This window comes from Coenobita brevimanus, chromosome 2 (assembly GCF_032717465.1).
Source record: "Coenobita brevimanus isolate Jiangsu-jjx chromosome 2, ASM3271746v2, whole genome shotgun sequence".
Taxonomy (NCBI): Eukaryota; Metazoa; Arthropoda; class Malacostraca; order Decapoda; family Coenobitidae; genus Coenobita; species Coenobita brevimanus.
Window position 1 is genome coordinate 42,870,145 of NC_136955.1, and position 16,449 is coordinate 42,886,593.

The window sequence follows — 16,449 nt, forward strand, 5'->3', positions numbered from 1 at the left end:
TAGACTCTCTGCTTTAAAGAATTCATTCAAATACTCCTTGTTTGTTTCAAAGAATTTTTACTCGCATATTTGCAAACATTTTATGTAAACTGTTTTCTATCATTTTCAAAAACGTTTTGAGGGCTCGTGTTAGTTTCAAATAAAATTACTGTATCATCATTTATACAAATCTTTCAATAACTCCTTCAGCGAACCCTGAGCTGTGTCTTTTTCGGTGCAAGCTGGCTTACTGATTATTGTAGTTGAGTTACTCATAAACCTCTTAATCTTTTTAATGTCTTTTTATATATTCCAGAATGCATTGGTTATGAGAGAATTTCCAACCTTAAATGTCACATACATATCTATATCTATCTGTCTCTCTACCTGTCTATGTCCATATCTATATATATACAGTATATATATACTAACAGGGATACCCAGCGTTGCCGGGCCAAAAGGCGAACACTCTAATCCTATTTGTTCTAGTTCAGTATTCCTTCCTGCTCCAGAATGACCATGTACAGACGTCGGAATAAGTTCGTTTCATTTTCCATGGACTAAGGTGTTTCGAACACTGCTCGATGGAGAGCTAGCCCCTCCTCCTCCCTTCCTCATAGTCCCACACTCTCATCCAAACCCCCCACTTTTCTCTCCGACCCCATAACCCCACCCGGTACTCTCCATACTCACGCTCACAGCCAGCTAGGGGTTTCTGTACTTCAAGCACCTCTCTAATTACGTGTAGTCCTAACAACTAAAAAGGGAATAGTACAGTATGTATCATGGTTTGCTACACTGTGTGTGTGTGTGTGTGTGTGTGTGAGAGAGAGAGAGAGAGAGAGAGAGAGAGAGAGAGAGAGAGAGAGAGAGAGAGAGAAAGAGAGAGAGAAGGAATAAATCTGCTGTGATTAAATGTTGCGATAGTACTGTAGACACCTCTTTTACACACACACACACACACACACACACACACACACACACACACACACACACACACACACACACACACACACACACACACACACACACACACACACACACACACACACACACGCACAGAAGACAGACAGACAGACAGACAGATCGTTGAAAGACAGGGAGTGACAGGCGGAGAGAGAGAGAGTGGAAAAATGAGAAATGAGAGGACAGTTACGGAGAAAATAAGAAGGGGAGAGGCAAGGAGAGAACAACGAGAGCTAAGAATAGAGACAGAGAGTGAGAAGAAGAGACAGTGAGAGGTGAAATGAGACACAGGCAGTGTGAAAGGGAAAGAGAAAAGGGAGATGTGAATAGAAAGGCCGGGAGACAGGGAAGTAGAGACGATAGGGGAGACAGCTGAGAGAAAATGGAAATAAAGATAAAGGAGTGGGAAAGAAAGCTACGGAATGGAATGCCGAGAACGATAATGAGAAAAATTAGAAAAGGAGGCAAGGTAACAGAGAGGAGGAAAAAAGTGTTATTCTGGCAATGACGCAGAGAAAGAACTAAGCAGGATAAGACGAAAGCATTGAGGCTGAGTAGAACGAATGCAACATTCAGGTAAAAAGGGAGGGAGAGAAGCAGAAAAATTAGAGAAACTTGTGGAGAGAAAGTAGAGATTAAGGGTGGGAAGAAAACAGGTAAATTTTTAGGGCAAGAAAGAGGAGGGGGATGTTAAGAAGGGAAGACAAGAGGAGGGAGAGACGGAAAGACAGTGGGACGAGCGGAATGAAAGAAGAGATTTCGGGTGACAGGGAGAGACGGAGAGAGGAGAGAGAAAAAGAGAATGCAGTTATAACTGGGGGAAGAAAGCAGTGAAGGAAATGGTTTTAGTACAAAGAAATACGGAGAGAGTAATGGAGAAAAAAAGGTAAAACATGTGACATGAAAAAAGACAAAGTTGTGACAAAGGGAGGGAGAAAGAAAAGATGAGTGAGGTAAGGAGGGAATGACAGAGGGGGAGAGAGACGAAGGAAAGGGAAGAGAGAGAGAGAGGAAGGTAGGGACTGAGCAGATAACTGTAAAGAAAGGGGAAGGAGGGAAAAGGAAACTGGGGATGAGACGAGGGATCCAGAGAGAGAGAGAGAGAAAGAGCGGGAGGGAGTGGGGGCAGTACGCAGGACACAGACAGATAGGTCGACAAATTTGTGTTTGTGTGTGTGTGTGTGTGTGTGTGTGTGTGTGTGTGTGTGTGTGTGTGTGTGTGTGTGTGTGTGTGTGTGTGTGTGTGTGTGTGTGTGTGTGTGTGAGCGCGCTTCCGTGCCTGTGTCACTCTATAACAGTGGTTCCCAACCTTTTTGGTCCTGTGGCCCCCCGAGAAAATTATGAGAAGCTCCATGGCCCCTATATAACTCAGATCGTATATTTATATATTTTTAATATTTGATATTGTGCAGAAAACGGTAATTACCCCAATATACTTAAGGCTAAACTAGCACAGTAAGGTATATTTCATACTTGATTTCTGTCAGGTTTTACCCAGACCAAATACCTTATAATATCTTATATTACCAATAAGGCCCATGGCCCCCCAGTCAATGTCCCATGGCCCCCTTGGGGGCCATGGCTCCCAGGTTGGGAACCGCTGCTCTATAACATTGTTCCATTTCTTCACCTGCGTGTTTTCTTCCCCTCTGCTTCAGAGTCTTCCCTCACTCACTTTTTTTATCAGTATTTCTCCTGATTATCCTTATCATTCCAAGTCTCTCTCTCTCTCTCTCTCTCTCTCTCTCTCTCTCTCTCTCTCTTCATCCTTTGTTTTCCCATCAGTTACCTTTTCTCTCCCTCCCCTTTCCTTTTTAGCTCCCTGGTCAATTCCTAACCTCCGCTCATTCTCTCTCTCTCTCTCTCTCTCTCTCTCTCTCTCTCTCTCTCTCTCTCTCTCCAGTTTTTTCTTACCCCATTTTTCCCTCTCCCACCACAGTCACATTCTCCTCTACCACATTCCATATTTCCCTGCTCCCACCTACTATTATCCTTGTCATTACCTTCCTGTACCCTTTTTTCTCCTCCTTCTCCTTCTCCTCCGTTTCTTCCCCTCCCTTCCTTCTCGCTTTTCTTTCCACCTCTCTTTCTCTTCCCCATCTTACATCATTTTACTCTCTCTCTCTCTCTCTCTCTCTCGGAATAAAGATATTGTTCTCACAGCCTATATCTCCGTAATACGGCCACTTCCTGAGTTGCTGTGGAATTTTGGTCACTTGATAAAGATATACATCGACTTAAAAAGAGTTCAGGAGACTAAGGTACCAGGTTCGCCTGAGGGCTGTGGGACTTTTTTAGTAGAAACTCGTAGACTACGAGGTCAGCTCATTAAAGTGTTTCAAATCTGAATGGGTTTCACAATCATTACATAGAAAGTTGCTTACCCTTAACACGGACTCGGCACACAATGGTTGGAAGCTGTAAATGAAAAAATTTACCAGCAGAATTACGTGAAAACTTTTTCACGTGCAAGATCTGCTCCACATGGAACTGACTTAACATGGACGTTGTTAACACTACAGTAGAGAAGTTTAAGGGATTCAACGGCAGGATCTTACACTAGAATAAATGTGAATCAGATATGCTTTCCCAGGCAAACAAGAAGTATCTCCATGGTATGGACTGCATAGTCCTTTGGATCCTAACTTTTCCTTGTAACTCCACTCTCGCTCTCTCTCTCTCTCTCTCTCTCTCTCTCTTTCTGTGTGTGTGTGTAAAAGAGGTGTCTACTACCTCAATATTTAATCACAGCAGATTTATTTTTCTGTTTGTGTGTGTGTGTGTGTGTGTGTGTGTGTGTGTGTGTGTGTGTGTGTGTGTGTGTGTGTGTGTGTGTGTGTAAAAGAGGTGTCTACTACCGCAACATTTAATCACAGCAGATTTATTTTTCTGTGTGTGTGTGTGTGTGTGTGTGTGTGTGTGTGTGTGTGTGTGTGTGTGTGTGTGTGTGTGTGTGTGTGTGTGTGTGTGTGTGTAAAAGAGGTGTGTACTACCGCAACATTTATTCACAACAGATTTATTCTGTCTGTCTGTCTGTCTGTCTATCTGTCTGTCTGTCTGTGTGTCTGTCTCTGTGTCTCTGTCTCCGTCTCTGTCTGTGTCTCTGTCTGTCTGTCTGTCTGTCTGTCTCTCTCTCTCTCTCTCTCTCTCTCTCTCTCTCTCTCTCTCTCTCTCTCTCACACACACACACACACACACACAGTGTAGTAAACCTTTTCTTAACTTGGTTTATGATATATACTGTACTATCCCTGTTTTAGTTGTTCGGACTACACATAATTAGAGAGGTGCTTGAAGTACAGAAACCCCTAGCTGGCTGTGAGCGAGAGTATGGAGGGTACCGAGTGGGGTTATGGGGTCGGAGAGAAAAATGGGGATGGTTGGGTGGGAGTGTGGGACTATAAGGAAGGGAGGAGGAGGGGATACCTCTCCATCGAGCAGTGTTACAAACACCTTAGTCCACGGAAAAGGAAACGAACTTATTCCGACGCGTGTACCTCTTATGCTTTTGAAGAGGGATTATAAGAGGTCCAGGAACTTTCTATTTCAGCTTTCGCAGACAAGCACACAGTATTTGTGCACGCATGTTTACTATTACTGGTGACCTCAAATGACCTCGGAGGTCAACCTTACATAGCCTATGTCCGAATTGGAAGTCATTTGAGTCTCCATGCCAAAAATTGGGGGGCACGGTCAAGTCGTTCAAGCGTTTATTACTGGAAACCTCCAATGGCCTCCGACCAGTGACTTCAAATGACCTCGGAGGTCAACCTCACATAGCCTATGTCCGAACTGGAGGTCATGTGAGTCTCCATGCCAGAAATTGGGCTGCAGAGGCACCCGGCGTTGCCCGACCCAATAACGCGAACACTCTACCAATGACCTCAAATGACCCATATCTGAATTTTAACTCTTCCCCCCAAAACCATTCTTTGTTCACCCTGATTCAGAATATATATGGTTCTGGGGGTCTCTGGCCCTTGGTTTGGGGGTGACTGAAAGACATACAAAGAGACAACACTGCTTATAAATATATATATATATATATATATATATATATATATATATATATATATATATATATATATATATATATATATATATATATTGTCCATATGCTGATATCCTCAAGGAAAAGGAAACACGAAATATCCCAAGCGCTTTTTTAAGCAAGAAAGAAGAAACCAAAGTCCAGGAGCCCGTAAAAGTGTTCCCTCCGAGAAAGTGACAAAAACAAGTTAACAGAGGGCCAGATTCAATATCCGTTCATGTCGAGATGCCTGGACGCTGCGTTTGAAAGACGAGAGATCATAGGAAGTAGGTAATATAGTCAGAGGGAGACAGTTCCAGAGCTGACCTGTTGCATAAATGACGGACTGGAAGTAATGGTTAAGCATTGCATTAGAGAGTGAGTATTGCATTAGGTGTGAAAGTTTGTTGCTCAGTGGGTGCTTTGTGCCTAGCACAGTGTAGAGGGATGCAGCCACACAGTTCAGAGGAGTAATGACCATTGAAGCACCGAAAGAAAAGATATAAAGATGCAACAATGAAGTGAAGATACAGAGGTCGAAGGGAGCCAGTAAGAGGAGGGAAGTTCATAAGATGAAAAGCCTTCGAACCAACCTTGTTGAGAAGAGCTGTAAGTGGGCGACCTCCCCATACGTGAGAGTTGTACTCTGCACAAGGGTGAATAAAGCCAGTGTAAAAAGTCAACAACCGTGCTGGGGTAAAGAAGGCATGGAGTCGGCTTAGCACACCCAAACTCTTGGAACCAGAGTTTACAAGAGAGTTAATATGATATTTCCAGATAAATTCCCTGAGAATGAAACCTCAAGTATGTTTACAGGATTGAGTTGGATATTATTAAAATTTAGAGGATACTCCTGTGGATAATTTTCTGATATTAGAGTCCCATAACCTCACCCCCAGTGTCTTGATATAACTGTTGAGATGAACCCTGTGGGAAATGAATGGGAAGGTGAAAGGTGGAGTCATTAGCATATGAAAGGATAGGGCTAGATGCAAAACTTAGGTCATTGATGAATATAAGGAAGAGAGTTGGTGATAGGACAGAGCACTGAGGAACACCACTATTGATAGCTCTAGGAGAAGAACGATGTCCATCTATAACAGTAGCAATAGAACTATCAGAAAGGAAGCTAGAGTTGAAGGTGCAAATATAAAGACAGAAACCGTAAGAGGGCGATTTGGAAATTAAAGATTTATGCCAGACTCGATGCAGAGCCATTGAGATATCAAGTGCCTTGGCAAAGTTTTCAGCAAAGTCGCGAAAGGAGGATGAAATGGAAACTAAAAGGTAGGTGAGAAGGTCACCAATGGATCATCCCTGACGGAACCCATACTGACGATCTGAAAGAAGGTTGTGATAGGAAAGGTGCATTTATAGAAAGGAAAGAAGTTGTATGCGGCCTTCATGGATTTGGAGAAAGCATATGACAGGGTGGATAGACAATGAATGTGGAAAGTATTAAGAATATATGGAGTAAATAGGAAGTTGTTGAATGCCGTGATGAGTATGAATGAGGGGACAAAGGCTGCAGTGTGGATAGTGAACTGAGTGAATTTTTCTATTTAAATGTTGAATTGAGACAGGGATGTCTAATGTCCTCATGGCTGTTCAGTCTGTATATGGATGGAGTTATAAAAGAGGTACAATGTAAGGCAGTGGATGTTGGAGCAACCCAAATGAGAGAAGGCAGTATTTGGAAACTTCCTGTACTGTTGTTTGCAGACGATACTGTTTTATTAAGTGAAGATGAAGGGGAACTGTAAGGCTTGGTGAATGAGTTTATTAGAGTGTGTAAGAAACGGAATCTAAAGGTGAATGTAAAGAGGCATTAAAATAGTTATAGGCATTAAACATGTCGTATGTAATAGTTGTAGATTTGTAATAATTATGGGCACTAGTATATATCTCATATCACAATGTGCAGTATGTAGTGCCTGCTGGAGATATAAAAAGCTTCTCACTAGGAATGTCAATCCTCATGATGTATATAAACATTTCTGTTTTCCCAGACCATCAAGAATGTCTTAACACATGATGTATTTCAATCTCATTTTAGTTTCGACGACACAAGAATTTCATGATACGAGCATGTAAACCAGATTAAGCCAGTTACCTGAAGACATGGAGACTAACCATGGAAATCCACCAGACACTCCATCCCCACCAAGGCGTATATTTTCTCAGATTTCGGAGGGAATAGTCAGAAAGCCATAGAGTACAATCCAGAGCAGAAGGCAGGAGACAGGGTCAGCTGAGAGGTTTGCCACCACACTACATTACGCTGTCAATCACATTTCGATATAACTGTGTACAACAAAATTGCGTAACCCAAGATTGACTATAACTCACCTCACTTACGATTTAAAGAATAGACAGAGGGGGAACGCAATGAGTAAAGTTATGGTCTTCGGGAGAAATGAAGCCATTGAATGTACAGTGAGGCTGGATGAGGAGGAAGTGGAAAATGTGAGTGCGTTGAAGTTTTTTTTTATGTAAGGAAGAAGGAACCAAAGGCCACGAGCCCGCAATAATTGTTCCCTCCAACAGAAAAACAAAATACAAGAGAGCTAAATTCAAGATCCGATTATTTCGAGATGCCTGGACACACTGCTTTTGGAAGACTGGAGATCATAGGAAGCAGGAAATACAGACAGAGGGAGACAGTTCCAGAGCTGACCTGTTGCATAAATGAAGGACTGGGAGTAACGGTTAACTCTTGCATTAGAGAGTTGGACAGAAAGGGGATGAGAGTTTGCTGCTAGACGGGTGCTACGGTCCCGTCGTAGAGGTGGAGGAATGCTTGCAGACAGTTCAGAGAAGCAGCGACCATTGAAGTGGCGATAGAAAAGAGATAAAGATGTAACAGTGTGGCGATGAGACAGAGGTTGAAGGGAGTCAGTAAGAGGAGGAGATTTAATGAGATGACCAAACCATACGTGCTCCCTACGTGTCAACAGGTGGGTTGGTGGAGGATTAGTGCCCCTCCCCATAAAACAAATAACTCAAAGTCAAATGGCCACCCCTTACGGGACTGTGGCGTCTGGCAATAGATAGATAGATAGATAGAAAAGCCTTTGACTCCATCCTATTGAGAAGAGCTGTATGTGGGGAACCTCCCCACACATGAGAGTTGAACTCCACACAGGGACGGATAAAACCCCTGTATAGAGTCAACAATTGTGCAGGGCTAAAGAAGGAACGGAGTTGGCTTAGCACACCTAATTTCTTGGAAACAGATTATACAAGAGATGTAATGTAATCATTCCAAGACAAGTCCCGAGTAAATTAAACCCCAAGCAAGTACAACGATGATGCATAATTAAGCTTGATATCATTAAACATTACTTGGCACACCTGTGAAAAAGTTTGTCGGGTTGATATGTGTAAGAACTGAGTCTTTGATGCATTAAAAACAATAAGATCATTTTTACCCCAGTCAGAGATTCGAGCCAAGTCAGACATTAGGTGTGCCATAGCCTCATCCCTTGTTTGTTGAAGTAACTGCTGAGATGGACGTTGCGGGAACCGAATGGAAAGGTGAAAGGTGGAGTCATCAGCGTATGAGTGGATAGGGTTAGATGTACAGCTTAGAAGGTCATTGATGAATAAAAGGAAGAGAGTTGGTGATAGGACAGAGCCCTGAGGAACACCACTCTTGATAGATCTAGGAGGAGAACGATGGCCGTCTACAACAGGGGCTATAGAACGACCAGAAAGGAAGCTAGAGATGAAGGCACATTGAGAAGGATAGAAACCTTAAGAGGGCAGTTTGGATATTAAAGATTTATGACAGACTCGATTGAAAGCCTTTGAGATGTCAAGAGCAATGGCAAAGCAGTCCCGAAAAGAGGATGACCAGGAGTCTGAAAGGTAGGTGAGAAGATAGCCAGTGGAGTTTCCCTGACGGAATTCATACTGACGATCAAAAAGAAGGTTGTGATAGGAAAGATGCTTTAAAAATTTTCTATTAAGAATTGACTCAAAAACTTTTGAGATACTGGACGTTAAAACAATTGGACGATAGTTAGAGGGTTGGGAATGGTCACCCCTCTTTGGGACTGGCTGAATGAGAGCAAACATCCAGCAAGAAGCAAAGGTACATTAATGGTCATAAATAATCCCCTATCATCCGGTACCCCGTGCCTCAGGCTGGTTCCTTTATGCCCGGCAAGTCACAGTGGAGTAAGAGGGGCTGAGAGGGAGGGGCCAGAGAGAGAGAAGGGAAGGTTGGTGGGGGGACGAGTGATGGTGCGAGGGTGGAGTGAGGGGGGGGAGAGAGGGTAGGTAGGGGAGGGAGAATGAAATGCGAAGTGGTTGGTGGTCATATTATTTGTCTATTTTCTTTCATTCAGGACATGATATAAAGGAGTTAATATTCGGTAGATAAAGCTGCATTACATCTTGTTTAGCGGCGTCAGATAACAACCTTTAGATATGTGGTGATACCAATTTCTGGCTCGTAAGATAAATATACTGACATGACAGATCAAACATTAGTGCAGACCCATGAAGAATGTCTGGGCCCAGACTGTCAACACATGGTAGACAGAGAATGAGAGGACACGGGCCCGCCTCGTCCAGCACACCACGGACGAGTTGGAGCTGTTCAGAAGAAACCAGCAAACCATTAACAACATTGTTTTCTCGCTGCTGCGAAGACTGCAGGTGGTTATTAAGAGGCAGGAGGCCACTGGACTGCTTACTTAGGCTTTCCTTGTTGCTTTGGCTTTACCATTGTAGGTAAACATTGACAGAGATATATTTTGGGAGTTTGGGTAGGATTTTGTTTTATTTTCCTTCTAACATTTTGTGAGAGATATCGTAATTATATCCATCCATGTGCACAGACATCAAATTTATTTATCTTTTATGCACAATTATCTTTAATAGCCTTTTCATAAAGAGATGCCATAAAATAGTTGACATGATGGTGACTGTATAGAGGGAGTGTATACCAAGAGGATGATCATATTTACTGTGGACACAGCCATGTGAAAGGTTGCATATGATATTTAGCTCCAAAAGTAATTCCACTTAAGGGTAGAGGACGTTTCTTAAGTAGGCATTACGAAAGTCAAAGCCATCCTGATTCCATTCTGCGTTCGAAGTACAACTATATGGACAAACACAAATATCTGGCTCCGCACTAATACTTGATCTGACACGTCGGTATATTTCTCTCACGAGCCAGCCCTTGATATTACCACTAATCTAATGCTTGTTATCTGATGAGGGTATACAAGAGTTAATGCAGCATTATCTACCAAATATTAACTCCTTTATATCATGTCCTGAGTGAAGGAAAATAGACAAATAATGTGACCACCACTTCCCAGTCATTCTCCCTCCTTTACGTTCCCTCCCTCCCCTCCCTTACTCCACCCACACACCATCACTTGTCCCCCCGGCCACCTTCTCTTCTCTCTCTGGCCGCTCCCTCTCAGCTCCTCTTGCTCCACTCTGACTTGCCGCGCATCAAGGAGGCAGCCTGAGGCACGGGGCACTTGAGGATAGGTGAATATTAATGACCACGACTGAACGAGTTGATGGACAAAGGCAAAAGAGTTTGCCTAGGCAGGGTGAAAGCACAGAAGCACAGTTCTTGAGAACAACAGGAGGGACTCCATCAGGCCCATATGCTTTGTTAGTATTGAGGCCTGTGATGGCAGAAAATACATCAGCTGAAGAAATTCTAATGTCAGCCATGAGGAAGTCAGAGGGGGGAAGTGATGGAGGAACAGTACCGGAATCGTCTAAGGTGGAATTGGAGGAGAAAGTCTGAGCGAAGAGATCTGCTTTAACAGTAGAATAAATAGCTACAGAGCCTTCAGAATAGAAAAGAGGAGGGAAGGATGATGAGGTAAAGTTGTTAGAAAGATTTTTGGCAAGGTGCCAGAAGGAGTGGGAAGAATTAGAGTTGGAGAGTTTAGAGCATTTAGTATGGATGAAATTATTTTAAGCAGAGTGAAGAGCAGACTTAGCATGATTCCGGGCAGAAACATAAGCAAGATATGATTCAGGGGTGGGTTGGCTCCGGTACCTTTTATAGTTCCTCTCCTTGTTGCGGACAGCATTAGAACAAGAGTGATTAAACCAAGGCTTTCTTCCATTAATCAAAGTATATGAGAAAGGAATGTATGCTTCCATGCCCAAGAGAATAACCTCCATAATGCGCAAGGCACACTCAGATGGTTCCCCATCATGGAACCAATAATCATTCCAGGGAAAATCAATGAAGTATTGCCTAAGGGCCTCCCAGTCCACAGCTCCAAAGTGCCACAGACGACGTTTCTTTGAAGGGTCCACGGGCTGTACCGGAGTGATGGGACAGGTTAAAGTGATAAGATTGTGATCGGAGGAGCCCAACGGAGAGAAAAGATTAAAAGCGTAAGCAGAAAGATTAGTTATAAGGAAAAGGTCAAGTATGTTTGAGCTCTCTCCAAGGCGGTCAGGGATACGGGTAGGGTGCTGTACAAGCTGCTCAAGTCATTGAGGATAGAAAAGGTGTAGGCTTGTTCACCAGGTGGATCAGTGAAAGGAGAGGAGCGCCAAAGGTGGCAGTGAACATTGAAATCTCCTAGAATGGAGATTTCAGAGAAAGGAGAAATGGATAGAATGTGTTCCATTGTAGAAGTAAGATAGTCGAAGACTTTTTGATAGTCAGTAGAATTAGAAGATAAGTACACAGCGCAGATAGATTTAGTCAGAGAGTGAAGGGAAGCCGAAGCCAGAGTGTAGAGAATTCAGAAGAATCAAGTTCAGGAACATGAGAGCAAGATAAGTCGTTGGGTATATATACACAACAGCCACATTTGGTTTTTGAAATGAGTATAAGGAAAGTAGGAGGATACAGAAAAGGGTTTGCTGTCAGTTGCCTCAGACAGCTGAATCTCGGTCGGGAAGAGTAGGAGAGGTTTAAAGGAGGATAGGTGGTGCTCAACAGAGCAAAAGTTGGAGGAAAGGCCACGAATGTTGCAGAAATGAAGAAGTGAGTCAGACAGTGGTTCCAGGCAGCTCGAGTCGTCACCAGGAGAGGGGCGGAAGGTGGGGGCATTTATGTTCCCCCCCCTGGGGACTCCGAGGCTGTGTGTAGAGACGTCATGATTGTTGAATTTTGGAAAAGAAAGTATAGTGTGTACTGTGCATGTAGTTTGGTGTTGATAGAGAAATTTGTATTGGAGAGCATGTTGGCCTACTCTCCATGTCACTGAGACACTGCAAAAGTTCAGCAAAGGGGGATGGTGGGGAACTAGTCCCGAGGGCTGATGAAATGGGAGCTCCAGCTCTCCCTGTCATCAGTATTCCATCAACCTTGGGAGTACTGCCCTGCTCGACCGGTGCTACAGTCTACTCCTACTTGGGTAGTGTGATGAGTAAGGATGGAAGTTTAGAGGGTGAAGTGCTTGAAAGGGTACAACAGGGAAGAAAGGTTGCCAGTTCTTTGAAATCAGTGATTAGGAACAGGGAAGTGAGCATGGAAGTAAATAAGTCGCTGCATGGTAGTATTGTGATACCAACCCTAACGTATGGAAGTGAAGCTCGGACCTTGACGGAAGGACACAAGACTGAGAGTAGTGGAAATGGTTATTTGAGAGGAGCATGTGGATTTACGTGGACAGACAGACTGACAAATGAGGAAGTGAAGGAGTGATGTGGTGTGGATGTGATAGAAAGCGTTACGAGAAATAGATTGAGGTGGTTTGGCCATGTGGAGAGGATGGAAGGTGAAAGACTAACGAGGAGAGTGTATGCGAGTGAGGTGGAGGGGGGGAGAGGGCGGGGCAGGCTGAGGATGAGATGGAGGGATGGAGAGGAGAGGTATATGAGAGGGAGGGGGGGTGAGCTGGGAGTAGGGCAATGAAATGGCGTTGGACACGACGACAGGTAGGAGATTTGTTTGTGGCCATCCCTTACGGGATTGATGCGTCAGGCAATAGATTTACAAATAGTTTTGCTACTTAAATATCTTGCTGTAGTAATGATCAATCAATCAATCATTTCCTGTGGCACCCTCGGGGATGCATAGGGCCTCGATGAACTCACACCACCACATCCTATCTTGTGCTAACTCCTCAAGATCTCCCCAACACTCATCTCCAGCTTCCCGTCTCATTGTCCTCACCCACGTCTCTTTTGGCCTTCCTCTACCTCTCCTACCAAGTGCCACCCACCCTGGTGTACCTCGTACTATTCCCTGTCTCCTATACACATGTCCTAGCCACTTCCATCGTGAGAACCTAACATATTCATCGACCGGCTGCACTCCCGTTATTTCTCTAATTCTACTATTTGGTATCCTTTCCCACCACTTAACTCCTAATATTCTTCTAAGTGCTTTGTTTTCAAACACCAAGAATTTATTTTCCATAGTCACTGTGCTGTACCAAGACTCGTGTCCATAAATTATGATACTCCTAACCATTACCTTATAATGTTTGATTTTTGTATGCACAGAAAAATTGTTTATTATTCCAAATATTTTTAAACATTCCCATTACCTGATTAGCCTTCTTTAATGATATGATTACTTTATTCCTTATTAACAATACATTAACATGTATTATGGAGAATAGCCTACTTTGTCCTATTGCCTCCGCTTTAGCCAGTCATGGCGCATCATACAGAGGCTGTAGGTTGTGACTGATTCATTCATGAACTTGCTTATTTACTACGGAGGAGCTGCCAGATACAGCCAGACAGCAGAACTTTTTTATTTTCAGTTTTCGCTTGGGCAAATGTACATCATCATCATCATCATCATCATCATCATCATCATCATCATCATCATCATTATATTCCTAGCTGTTACACAAAACAGAATATCCTGGCACACCTTTACGGCTGATGGGTACACAAGGAAATCGTCAATCTTTGTACCACTTTTAAGCTTTAGTGGGTCACTGGCGACATCTATCTATCTATCTTTTGCCAGACGCCTCAATCCCGTTCGGGGTGGCCACAAACAAACCGCCTCCACGTCGCCCTGTCCCCAGCCATTTCACTGCCCTGCTCCCAACTCACACCCCCTTCTCTCATATACCTCTCCACCCCATCCCTCCATCTCATCCTCGGCCTCCCCCTCCCTCTCCCCCCCTCCACCTCACTCACATACACTCTCTTCGTCAGTCTTTCACCCTCCATCCTCTCCACATGGCCAAACCACCTCAATGTATTCCTCCTAACGCTTCCTATCACATCCACATCCACACTACAACGCTCCTTTATATCCTCATTTGTCAGCCTGTCTCTCTATGTGACTCCACAGGCTCCTCTTAAATAACACATTTCCACTACTCTCACTCTTGACTTGTGCCCTTCCAACAGCGTCCAAGCTTCACTTCCATACGTTAGAGTTGGTATCACAATACTGTCATGTAATAACTTTTTCACTTCCATGCTCACTTCCCTGTTTCTTATCATTGCTTTCAAGGAACCAGCAACCTTTCTTCCCTGCTGTACCCTTTCAAGCACTTCACCCTCCAATCCTCCGTCCTTACTCATCACACTACCCAAGTACTTAAACGTACTCACATTTTCCAATTCCTCACCATCCAACCTCGCTGTACATTCACTGACTTCACCTCTCTCAAAGACCATCACTTTACTCTTCCCTACATTCACCTTTAGATTCCGTTTCTTACACACTCTCCCAAACTCATCCACCAAGCCTTCCAGCTCTCCTTCGTCTTCACTCAACAACACAGTATCATCTGCAAACAACAGAACAGGGAGTTTCCAAACACTACCCTCTCTCATCAGGGCCACTCCAACATCCACAATCCTACCTTGTACCTCTTTTATTACCCCATCTATGTACAGACTGAACAAGCATGGAGACATGACACATCCCTGTTTCAACCCAACCTTCAAAGAGAAAAATTCTCTAAGTTCACCATCTACACGCAATGCAGCCTGAGCACCATCATACATAGGCTACTCTTCACAGCATTCAACAACTTCATATCTGCTCCATATATTCTTAATACTTTCCACAGTCCTTGTCTATCCACCCTGTCATATGCTTTCTCCAAATCCATGAAAGCCACATACAACTTCCTTCTCTAGAAACTTTTCCACTAGAGATCTAAGAATGAATATCTGATCTACACAACCTCTTCCCTTCCTAAAGTCTCCCTGTTCTTCTCCAACTAATTCCTCTGTTATTTCCCGAACTCTATCAATAAGTATCCTGCCATACATTTTCCTATTATACTAAGAAGACAAATGCCCCTATGATAACCACACACTTCTTTTTCCTCTTTTCCTTTGTACAAGGGAATAATTATACCTGACTTCCAATCATCTGGAACTCTACCTTCCTCCGAGGCCAATCTGCACATCTTCCACATCCATTCTACTTCTATCTCTCCCCCATGCTTCAGCATTTCACCACACACTCCATCAATTCCTGGGGTTTTCCCCAATTTAACTTTCTTCGTTGCTTCCACAACTTCCATCCTACTGATTTCTTCCTGTCTTCTCACCTCCCTCCTTCTCCCAGCCATTCCCCAGCCACTTATACTCGCTTTACTTTCATCCTCTATGTTCAACAATTCCTTAAAGTGTTCTTTTCATCTGCTCATTTTTTCTCCCTTCTCCACTAGTAATCTACCATTTTTATCTTTCTCTCCCCTGCTAACTTCACTTCCACCCTGTCTTACACTCTTCATCTCTTTCCAGGACATTTTCTTCCAGTCCCTCCACTTTACACTCAAATTCCTTCCAAATTCCTCATCCACTATCTTCCTACTCTCTCTTACTAATCTTTTTACCTCTCTCTTTCTTTCTACATATAACTCTTTCTCTTCCGCCTCTCAACTTCTTCTAGCCCCTATTTCTCATCCATTCACTGTATGTTTTCTTCTTTTGTGCCACAGCCTGTATCACCTCTTCATTCTACCATGCTGTTCCTTGCACCCCCCGTCCGTCTTCTCTTCATCCCACACACCACATCACATGCTGCACATATTTCTTCTGTGACATAAAGTACGTAAAGATAGCACAAAATAACCTCCAACATGGGACACAATGCTGACTCGTATGTTAAACCCTTCACACAACACGTCACAGGTAAGGTTAATGCATTCACTGTGTTACGTCCCCACCCCACACTGCCACAAGCTCCAACAGCAGTAGTTCAGTACAGGAAGGACGTTGCCCAGTGAGTTGTTCTTCCTATGGTCAGCCTTTAGTTGTACAACACACAAGATCAGCTGAGGCGAAAATTAACACTGGCTTCTTAAAGTGCACTGTCTTTATTTTCCAAATGCTTTCCAGCTTCACTTCAATTCTCACAAGCAATGGAGGTATACAGACTTTACTAACTACTATTACACTTAATGCTTGACAACACTTCACTGTTTTCACAAGTACCGTAAATATACAAATTTCACTGCACTGTAATTACACTTAACGCTTGCCAGCAACACTTCACAAACTTCACTAACAGCACTGCACTGACACTGTACTACACT